This window comes from Numenius arquata, chromosome 7, assembly GCF_964106895.1.
Source record: "Numenius arquata chromosome 7, bNumArq3.hap1.1, whole genome shotgun sequence".
In the NCBI taxonomy this organism is placed as follows: Eukaryota; Metazoa; Chordata; class Aves; order Charadriiformes; family Scolopacidae; genus Numenius; species Numenius arquata.
The window spans coordinates 49,867,608-49,879,794 of record NC_133582.1 but is presented as its reverse complement, the minus strand read 5'-3'; positions in this window follow the sequence as shown (position 1 = coordinate 49,879,794).

The window sequence follows — 12,187 nt, the reverse complement described above, 5'->3', positions numbered from 1 at the left end:
TTTGCCAAGCTGGAAAAATGCAAATGTGATCAGACGGTTGTGGAATTTGTGGGCTATGAAATTGCCCTTGGGGATGAACTGGGGAAGGTTCTTTGTGAGATTGCTGCTGTGGTCGGCTATGCTTCCCTGGGGGATACGTAGAGGACATTGCGTCTGTGGTACAGAGTCCTTTGACAAATTTCATACACATTTACCCAAAATGCAGAGATCTCAAGGCTATGATTCAGAGCCTGGGTAGCAGTCTTATTATTCCTCCTGTTTAGGAGAGAGCACACTTTTTGTTTAGGTAATCTCAAAACTCAGACTTGTGAAGAACCAGACTCAATGGATTTTGTTGGTCATGGAATCAATTGCTTTTTCAGTGTTTTCCAGGTCTTCTTCTGTGCTGTAAAAGATCATGATGAAAATTGTGGTGGGGTTTCTAGAGAAAAAGTATAAATTAATATGTAGTAGCAGAGATGCTGCTGTTTAATATGCTGTCCTTGATGAGAAAATACAGAGTCTCAGTTTTGGCATTCTGGAACATTGCATAAAAACATCTATAATATCCGAATGGTCAGACTGTTCAACATCTGGTATACACTGGGACAAGCAAGGGATAGGGGAAAAATTAAGAATTATGTTTCCTTAAATTTCCTTAAAATTTCATTTCCACTCTTACTCCGCTGTTCACTCTGCAGAATATTTCCTCCAGTTCATATTTCATTTGAAAGCCTCTCTTCAGGAGAGATGAGTACACACACACGTTACCAGCATCTTGTCTCCTCAGCAGCACTTCATTGAAAAATCTTGCCATTCACTATTTTCTAGGACATCACATCTCTCATAAGCCCTCAGCTGCTTCTATATTCCTCTGCCGGGATTTCCCACCTGTCCAGGAACTATCAGGCAGTGCAACTGGGAGCATGGGAAGATAAACCTTTTAATTTTTTTATTTTCTATTTTGGTAGCTTTGATATTCTGATTGGAAGAAGGTTGAGAACCCCTGAAGGAGGGGAAGCGTCGTTCTGAATGTGGCTGTATTAGGAGTTGCTCATGCTTCACATCAATTTACATCTGGTTTAAAGTCCTCTGAAAGGGTTATGGGGTTTATCTGATAGAGACAGAGGGTAAAAGTCTTCTATGTCTGAATTGCTGATTGATTGCATACAGTAGTACAACAAATAATTCTTATTATGACTCATAATTCACCTATGGGGTTTCCCGTGAGGCTTGACAATAGATTTATGTGGGTTGGTTGGCTTTTCTTTTTACCTCTGGTTAGGAAGAGGAAAAAAAATTCCCATCTATGTTATTGTTTTCACAGAGATATTTCTTGTATAGAACTACTATTAAAAACATGTTTCCAGTTTATAAAAACCGTCTGTTTTATATTGCTGTGACATGGAAAGCTATTACCCCAGTTCTGTGTATCCGTCTTTCTCAATATATGCTGTGCAGCAAGGGACCCTGCCCCAGCTACAGAAAACCTGTAAAACAAGGCATATTACTGCTTATCTACAAGCACTTCATGTCACAAAGAAATTCTCTGTCTGATTAGCACCCAAGTATTAACTCCTTCACTGCTACTGGCACTAGAAACCAAGCTGGCTGTAGCAATTAAGTAATTTTGTGACTCTGGCATTTTGCGCCTCAATAAAGGCATTGTTCCCCTCTGAATTCTCTTTCTTATTAATTTGCTTGACACACCTTAAGCTTTTCATTAACTCAAGCATCTTTGTTGCCTTTTGGTGAAGTGATAATAAAATTACAGATGAAGTGGTAGCAAAATGACTCAGCTAAAATGCTATTATTGTTTCTTCTGTACCTTTAATCAATAACATTTATCTCTGAAATATAATCATATAATGGACTCTATTAGTAAGTAGTGGGTGGGCATGCCTCCTTTTAATGTCAATGGGTGATCTAAGAGGTGTCAAAGGGAGAATAATACCCACCAAAGACGACATCAAAAGCCTGGGAATATACTTGTGTTCCTCTCTTTTAGTCTGTCTTTTTCTCTAATTACCTCACTGATCGTTCACTGTAGATTAGATTATATCTCATTGCCTTGTTGGAGGTACATTGGAGCTGCAATACTATAAAAACCTCCAGGAGACATTTCCCCTGAGTGAGTCCTCACTTTCACTGGGAAAATGGGCAGTGCTGTGTATTTCTCTTCTGCTGCAGGCCAGCTTTGCTGAACAGCCTGTAGGAATAGCCTGCCTACTTTCTGCCTTCTTTTAAGGACAAAAGCTGAAGGAAAGTGTAACTGCTCTTTACACAACCTGCGCGCTGGGAGGAAGAAGAAATAGAGAGGCCTTTTCCTAATCCCCCTCCCTTATAAACAAAAGTCCATTGTGAAGCTTCAGGGGCAGCACCAGCCTTGCCCTAAATAAGGGCTGGCTTAGGGTTCCAGGCTACATTTGGTTCGGAGTGGGAAGGATGAATCAACAACGCAGGTATAAGAACAAGTCTACATCACTGAAGAAGTGGACTTCTGTCCTCTTCTCTCCCTGTATCCCCCCCTTATGTCTTCTGAACAGGAAAGCCAAGGAATCGATACTCAGTGTGAGCATGCTCCACAGCTCATTCGTCCACTATCTTTGTGGCTCTTTCTGGTTTTGAAACTCATCTTGAGGGTGTGATTGGAGTTGGAAAATAAAAAAGTCCCTTCCACTCAATTCTACTGAAGGCTTAAAGCGGCACATTGGAGATTTGATGTGTTTGCCTGAAAGGAAGGTTTAGATTAAAACGGAAGGATTCCTTAACTAAAGTCCACAGAATCCCAAGCGTTTAGTAACCTATAGATCTGTTTTACTGTTTTGGTTTTGTGTTGAAGTGATTGTAAGGGATTCAGCCATTGTGAGGATTGCCTCTTCTGTTCATGTGTTTCAACAGACTCTCAGAAGCTGTTAACTGCTGGAAGAGATCCTTATCTTGTGTCAGAATTCTCCATAAAATACAGCCCACAAAATTTCCTAAGGCTTTTTTATATTAATAAAACCTGGAAGTTTTCAAAGGGAAGGTGAAATGGAAAAGGCAATTACTGCTGAAATTCAACAACTACAGAGAGAGAGATCTGTGATCCCACCCCTGGCAGGTGCATGCTCTTTCCACGTGAAATTACCAGCTTCTATCTTCAGAGGTCTGACGAGTCAAAAGACTGTTTCTGAACCTAATTGCAAAAAATGCTCAAACATGCCTGTGAAGCCATTGCACCTACATATAAGAAATGGAACGACGATTAACCTTTCGTAGCCTTGACATCTTTCTCTCCTTGCTCTGAGAGCATCCCATCAAATGCTTCCTGTTCCCACTAGAGGAAGCAAGAGGCACCGAGGCAGAACAAAGTAATGCTGGGGAAGTGAGGGGAGTTTGCCACCTCCCTGATTTTCTTGTTCCAGGTCACATAGTAAGCCAGTGGCTCAAACTTGGAGCTGAACTCTAGTCCCTCGGCGCTTACCTGCTGGCTCTAAGCAGCGCACGGCGGATAGATGTCTTCAAATGAATGTAAAGGGAAACAAAGTCAGGCTGTTTATTATCTCTCCTCATGTATGTCTGTGTAGTACACAAACTTCATAACTGGGAGGAGACCAGTGAAGATATTATTACCATAAAGTGGCTATTAAGATAACAAGAGTATTACTGTTTTCTCCTGAAGTTTAGCTTCCCTTTGTCGTGTGAGTCAGCTGCACTGTGGGCATGTGTGGATAATGTGAAAAGTTTACACGAGAATCTCTTGTCCCACTCTAGCTCCCCTGCCTCTGAACCTTTCATAGTCTGCTTCTCCAACATCATGTGCCCTGTCCTGATCCCCCACCTGCTTCCCCTCTGCTGCTCACCCCCTTGCCCCTGCTTTCTAAAAGGTGTTCCATCTGTCACACCCCTGTCTCTGACTCCCTGTTGCCTCCGCCTCTGTTTTTTTTCAAGTCTTCAGATAAAACATGTTTTCAGCTCTAGTTATACTGTAAAACAATAACTGGCTCTTTCACTAGGATAGAGATCATTTCAGTACTTGGTGAACTCTTGAAAATATTGTGAATACTTGCATAGTGTATGTGTCTGTCAGAGAGAGATTTGTTGAAGGGTAAATGAGCATTTTCTCAGTCTTTAAAAAGCTGTTGTGCAATGCCTAATCTCCATTAGCTTCGATGGACACCGCACAAACCAGTGGCAAAAGATAATGAAGTCATCCTTTAGTTTTGGCCTGACAAAGATAACAATGATCACCTCCCTTGCTTGACTCCTATGGAGTGGCGCAGAGGGAAGAGAGGACAGAGGAACCCTGTGATGCCTCCTATTTGCTGATGCATCCTTTTAGGGCAAGTCACACCTCCCTAGGTCAGGGCGAGCAGCCCCATGGGAGGAGACGTAGGCTATGTCCACAGGGCAACGAAGAGGTTAAAGTGGTTCTTCAAGCTCAGGGTGTGACCCATGAGGTGTCATATTAACACATCTGATACCTGTACATTAGTATGAGCAGAACAAGTAAAAACCTGCTTTAGAGAAATTAAATTAAGCAGTTGAAGAAAACAGCCATTTTAATAAGGAGCTTCTCTATAAAAAATTCCTGATACTTCATTATCTATTTATTCCTTTCAGTCACTCAATTTTATTTTATCCTTCATAATTAAAAAGGAGACAAAATCAAGTCTTCATAAATGATCTGATGTCACGGTTTTGTGTAAACGATTTTGGTGGAATGTAGGACTGGCTGTCTGTGTTCCCTGTCTCTGATAATACTTTAGCTTTCTCTTTATTCAACTAAAAATATTTTTATGCTGTCAGAGATGCCTGTTAACAGCCGTGGGGTGATACAACAGTGGCTTTGCTAAGGTAAGTAACAAGCTTGTGTGCATATGTGTAAATGTTTCAGCACCATGTTAAAAATAACATGTTGAAATAATGCGAAAGGCCCCCATTTCATCAAATCCCTTTCTGTCGTGAGTGGTGTGTTACTGGACGTGTGGTCCCAATGGCGCAAGTGGTGCAAGATAAAAGACCCAGAAGGTAAATAGGGCCCTCAGGAGGAAGGATCTGGTTTTCCACCGCTTTTGCTGTCTATGATCATCCCCACTCCTGCACGGGCAGTGTACTCATCCAGGGCCTGGATGCTGACGTACATAATCATTTTCTAGGGGACTAATGCTTAGCAGACTTGGAAAGCAGGGGAATGTTAGGCCTGAAGCTTTTTTGAAGGTCCCACATAGCTTCTGCTGAACCTGTCCTGCGCTTGTTGGACCTGCACCTGCAGGCTGGATGGTGAGCTGGACTCTGAAGAGGCACACGGGTAGAGGCAGCAATGAGAGAGAATGACCGAGGAGAGACTTTGTGGAGTTTCACCCTCTCTGAACTGGGGTAATTATGAAGTGATGTCAGTTTGCTGTAGCTGAGAGTCTGACCCAGATGACCAGAAATGCAAATCGGACACGAGGACCCAAACTTACCACACTGCTCTTCATGCGTGAAGAAGCACCTGGCGATGGGCTAAATGCAAAAGTCCTTGAAGCTGGTGAGAATCCTGCTGCCGCTCTGCTTCCTCCTGAGCTGTGCTGCAGCAAAGGCACAGGGTACTTGGCCTTACATTGCTCCAGCTGATTTGTTCAGGAACAAGATTGTTCTATTTCGCAAAGTTAATATTCATCAAATGTTAATGAAAATACATAACAAATAATTATGACAAACATACCATCTGATTAAGATGAAAGAGGATGACAATTCTTGTGAATTTTTAATCTGAAAAAATAAAGAACATTACATTAATAAGACTTAATTATATCATTAAATATTTAAATTTACTTTCCATAGTAGATTTTATTTTTATTTAACATATTTTGTTTTTAAATATTGCTAACATTTTTATGAGATTTGTTCATAAAATACATCAACAGATATGGTTTTGTGAGGCAAGAGGAATTTTAACATCATGTATTCATTATATTGATCACAATTTCAATTTTATTTATCTTTTAAAAAAGCTAATAGAATCCTTTTACAGTTTATTATAATTCACAGTATCTCCATCCATAGATAAATATTTAATAGCTTTACTAATGCATCATGCACAGAATATTTATTAATTAGAAAATATGAATTACTAGTTGTACATTTCAATAATTTGCATTTAAAATTAATGCTACATTTTTCCAGGAAACCATGATTAACTTCAGGAATCTGACTTCAACTGACCGAAGCCAGGCAATTAAAAGTGCATGCTGCAAACTTAACTATCACCCCACAATGTTGTGGCCAACGAGCGAAGAGGACTCTCTGAACAAGAGAGGATGCCACGTGACAGACACTGACACACACTCTGCAGTGCTCGTGCATAGTCTGGTTTCCGAGAAAAGGAGATACAAAGGCAAAGTTTCAGCACTCCCTGATTTTCCTTGATAAAACCAAACAGCAGTTTTACTTGGTAGATTTGACATTGTTCTGCCGTGTTCTGCCAAAGGTTCTGCCAGGTGGTCCTAGGGATAAAATGCACTTGGGTATCTTTGTGTATCGAGCAGCCTTAGGGAGCAGACGCTGCTCGGCTTTGCTGGGCAGGAGAGGTGGATGGGAAGGGCTGGGGAACAGAGGCTGGACCGGGGGGACAGGAGAGGGAGCAGAGCCAGGTGATGAAGAGTAGTTTTGCTGGTGTTCCAAGAAGGCAATGATAAGGATCCAAATCCGGATTCCTCCATCTTTTCACTCTCTGTGAAACTACGCAAAGTATCATGAGACTTGTTCCTCCAAGACACTCGTTTAATATGTAAGCAAGGTATTTAGGTCAGGTGTTAGACTGTGACTTTACCTTCACTTCAACAGTGTAGTACCTGCCAAAACTCCTTTTTCTGTGAAACTCAACATTTTTTTTCAAACTACACTACTGTTTTTCTTTTTGTGGATTTATTCTTTTCAACTGAAGTTTCCAGAAAGTCAGCAACTTCCTGATTTGTTAATTTTAGAAAAAAAAAAATCTACTTTTTCTAAAAGAAGACATTTATGACACCAAGAACAACTTCTCAGTAAGGTCTGTTAAATACATATAACCTTCCTGGAACTGTTTGTCAGGCAGACATAGACATGACAGACCAACCGAAAACCTTCCTTTGAGGTATCAATCTGTTAGCTTAATCTGCAATGTAAGTATGCATTTTACTATGTTGTTAAGCAATAACAGATATGAACTTGTCATTTAAGGGATGGGCTGAGTATTTTTTAACCTCAGAGGAGGCTCAGTAAATGAAGAGGTTAGAAGCGATGCCAATAGTGTTTCCCCAAAAAATTTAAAAATGCTTTATAAAGTTTGTATTTTTAGAGTATTTACAGCCTTTACCTATCAAACACTGGACTGTATTTTCTGATAAAGCCACTAACAAACCCATGTGTACAAAAATTTTTAATTTTTTTTTGCTTTGGCAATATGTTTATAGAATATTGTTGAATACAGCCTGCCACAAATAGCTGTACAACTACATCGAGCTGCTTGCAGTTACCACAGCTATACCACAATATATTTCAAAGTACGTGCGCGTATTGCTCTGTGTGTGTGTCTGTGTGTGTGTTTGTATACACAGGCATACAGATACACCACAGCGCTATAATCTGCGTGCATATGTGTACCGAGCATTTGTAGTTACATACGCTCATGTACGTGAAAAACTACTGATAAAGTTTTTGTGGTGACAGTCCCATGTATCATGGTCAATATACCGCTCCCTCACATAATTTCATAATTACAGTAATAAAATAAAATTAAAAAAAAAAAAGGCTTACACAGCCAGGAAGCAAAAGAGAAAAACCTCAGGTTGGTTACCACTTCACTTTTGTAGTGACTGTATGTTCACACATACAAGCACACACATGCAGTTTCTGATAAAATGAGTTGTTTCTCAAAAGACAGAGAGAGAAAAAAAAGAGGCCTGATGAAACCCTCAAGTTGTTCTTGAAATTACACCTATACCTGTTGTCGTTTTCAGGAAATCCACTTTGTTTAGTTGATAAACTTGTTTTGACTTTTCAGTGGAAACAGTTTGCTGGCACTACTTCCTTAACTGTAGGCCAAATTCTGACCTCGGTTTCACGTAACTCCCACTGCAGTCAATATAGGCTGGCTGTGTAAGGCAGGATAGAGCCTTTCTGTTTACAATTATAAGAGCACCGAAACGTATTTTGTTGTTATTACTGCTTGCATTGCTAGAACTGCATCTGAAGATACCTATTTTAGGCAGTGTTCAGACCACAGATACGGTTAGCCTAAAATTCTCAGAAATATTCAAGTGCATACACAGAAAAACAGAAGGGGAGGAATCAAAGAAAGGGATTTCATTTTAGCTGAATACACTCTATGGCATCTTGATTTTATACTGATGCGCCAAAGTATTGACATGTAATGATTTTGGTGTAAATCACATGCTTTCATGTGCAGAAAAGTTATGGAGCATTTCCTATGAAGTAATAATATTAAGTAATTCTATTGAACTAATTACCAGTCAATCTGACATTTAATGAAATAAGTAACACTAACTGTGACGTGAGGGCAGCTTTTATGGACTTAAACTTTAATCAATTGTATGGGAGTCAAAGATGTCATTTTTGCTGATGGTGGTGAACAGGGGATGATGGCATTTTCTAAAGAGTTTCTTGTCTTCATTATTCTAGGTTGAATCATCACTCCTAGGCAAAAGAGGGAAAGCTGCCTATGTTCTTAATGATAGATAGAAAGAAGAAGCTATGAGATTGACAAAAAATATATACATGGGTTTTTTTATTGCAGCTACTTGCTATTACTAAGTATATGCCTATTTTACAAGGTGCTGGTTTGCAGCCCTACAACAGGTTCTGCAGTTTGGCTTTACATTAACCTGGGGTTCAGACTCATACTTGATGCTGAATTCATTGCCTGTTCCCAGCATCTACTTTTGCCTCTCCGTCTGATTTGAGTCAGGAGAGAGGCAGAAGTTTCCCAGGCAATTCAGGTACAGATTTAGGGCTGGTTTGCCTTGAAGGCGATATGGATGCAACTGACTCGAGCTGCTTGGCTCTGCAAATGCAAACCCAAAGGCAATATGGATCTATGACTCATATTAGGTCTCCTTGATTTTGCTCCAGAAGTAAATAGTTGCCTCAAGGGCCAGCTGCTCCACACAGAACTTTCCTTCTGTCCTTTCTTCTTGAAAATAGTTGGAATTTTTGTGCAGCATGTTATTTGTAGAACGCGGTTCCAATGCCCCATCTTTGGCTCTTGTCATTACTCAAAGCTTCCCTGGTCTATGTTTATGTGCCCTGAGTGTAAAATCAGAATGGCATGACTTAAATTTGTAAGAATATGCTCATCATATAGTATAGAAACATAAAAACACTGCATGTAAGAATAAGTAGTTGTGCCAGAGTCAAAGACATGCTATCCTGTTATCATGTTCCATATTCACAAATTGGTGGAATTCATCCCAGTTATTCACATTAGATCCAGCATTACTGTATAATGGATGATGAAGTGGGAGAATAAAATTGGAATAAAGATTTCAACAGGAAAAGGGGAATAGATTTTTTTTTTTTTTGTGAAAGGAAAGATTAATTTTCAGTTACTTAGTTTTATGTTACAGATCACTGGCACAGCAGTGTGGAGAAGCTTGTATGAAAAGTGCCTGCAGAAGCCCAGCCCAACTCACTGCTAAAAGTTATTAATTGTTTTAGAAATTTTTAGAAAGAAAATGAATAACTTGCTCAGACATATCCTTTCTGATGTTTTTGGAACAGTCTGTACCACAGATGTGGCCAGGAACGAACTATGAGTTACATCATTTAGGACTATTCCCAAATCAGGCTAGATTGGGCTCAAAGTTCCATGAATTCCTTCAGCAAGAATTCTAAGGCTTGGTCAGAGCAGAAGGACATACATTAATAATAGTGATAAGCCCCTTTCTGCAGCCAGTTTGTAGATCTGGGTCTAATGTTACCAAGCCAATAGTACTGTTGTGAATGAAGTTATTGTGCTGAATTTGGTCATGTAGCATGTCATTCTTGTGCCGTGCCATTCCTCCAGTAGATTCTAGCAGGTGCCAGCGAGGAGATCATGTCTGTAGAGAGGGAGATGCCAGCCCTCCCTGATACTGGTTTAGAGATTGTGATAAAAGAGAAGGAAAAAATACCAATTGAGCACATGGGTTAATGGCTGCTATTTTAGTCCCTTGGGGCCATTGCCAGCTACCATTAAGTCAAACTAGCCCTCAGGCTCTACTTGGTTTCATGATGAATAATTTAGGTTTTTCTGGTGCAGAGCCAGGTTGCATTGGCTTTGTATGACAGATTCTACAGATCTCCACTGTGAGCACAGGAGTGTAAATACGTGGTGGCACGTAGTGGTGCAATGGATCGACCTACCATGTCCTCCAACAGCAGCAGCAATAATCTTTATGAACCAGGGATTCTGTACATCCTTAGAGCTGTCTTTCGTCTGATATGGCTACTCTTCAGTTTTGTGGAACTGCTTACTTATTGCTAGTCAGAATCTTCTTTGATATCCATTTATTTTAAGGAGTTAACTATGGGACTGGATATTTTCTACCCACTGAAAAAGTAGTTCATATCTGAATAAATAACTGAAAATGGCTTCTCACTGTTCAGGAAGTACAATCAATTTGAAATTAGGATTATGGAAACATCTGTGAAAATTCAAGTGTCATCTCAATTTGGGCTCATTCAGATCCTGTATTTTTTCTACTTCCCAAGCAGTGCATTTAAAATCTAATCCTAATTAACACACATAGTTTAATTATAGCCAACAAAATATTCTCCTAAAATTGTGTATGCTGGTTGGGGGGTCGGGTTGGGAGGGAGGAGGCGAGGGGGAAACTAAACAAATGTTCACTGATTGTAAAAATCCTTGTTTCGTTAATGATATAAATCTTTAAAGACTTTAAACATACACTGAAGTTTGCCTCTCATGAATCAAAGTGGCATAAAAAGCACGAAGCAGGCACAGCGCTCCTACTCCTTTCTCCTTGCTCATTTCTTGGCAGTTTGAAACTAACAAAGAAACTCTGCACTGGAATTTAAAACTTTCCTTTTTAAATGGATTTCCCCATAATTTATCACATAAAATACACAACCCTGCTGCAGATAGAAACAAATAAATCATGAGTGTCACAGACAGGCCTTGGAAAGGTTTTGAAATTCGAGTGAAGCACTGGAAAAGCCAGGGTGGTCTCCTGCTGCGAACTTCATTGTATCTCAGCAGAACTCTTTGGCACTACTGGATGGTTTGGGAGTCTTACGAGATTTTCAGTACTTCTGACATTTTTTTTAGCACAACAGGTCTTGAGAAAAACATCATTTTAGGCTGTTTCAGAATGCTTTCTTTCCTGGATCAGGCCTCAGAGTGCAAAGTATCCCAGCTTAGGGATACTGTAGCCCTTTATGGGCACCACTTGGTAGCTCAGATCCTCTTTTCTCACTGGGTCTGGACTCTGGGGAGCAGACAGCTAGCCTGTGACTCTACCACTTTAGCCTGGAATCAGACCTCTTGCTTGTGCCCTTGAGTGTACCTGGAGTCCACAGTCCAGCTACCCTTGTTGCCTAGAGCAGTGTTTCATGTCCACCAACACCACCATGATGCTTGCACAGTTCCCCAGAGTCCTGCTCAGGCTACAGGTAAGATATTTTTTCCGGGGATTTTGGAAAGAAGTTTTTTGAATGACGTAGCAGGGAATCAGGAAACACAGGCCTAATACTTTGTTGAAAACAAAAATCTACCTGGTTATTAACTTTCCCTAGGCCATCCCATTCCTGCTTTGGCCTGCTTTTCTTCGAGGCTCTGTTAATATTTCAGGTCATGCAGAGTTCTCCATGTCAGATCAGTCCTATAAGGATCTCAGTATCTTGATGACAAATGTCCTCAAACTTTGATCAGAGGAGCACCAGTTCTTATGCATTTCTGGCCTCTTGCTGTTTTGTCATTTGCACAGATCTTTCCACTGCATATTCTGAGTGAAAAAGTTTTCTTTCACGAGGTTGTTCTAGCAGTCGTGTAATAATAAAAGTTGATGGATCTAGATTTCTTCTTATTGATGTCTTTCCAAGAGGTGTCAAGATCAGCATTTTCCCTGTCCTCGCAGTAAACTAAAATAGAATTAAACAGCCTTGTCTTGACAAGGTCAGATATTTTTTCACTTCATAAAACGAAAAAGCAGATTAAAATAAAAAATGGACTTGGTAATGT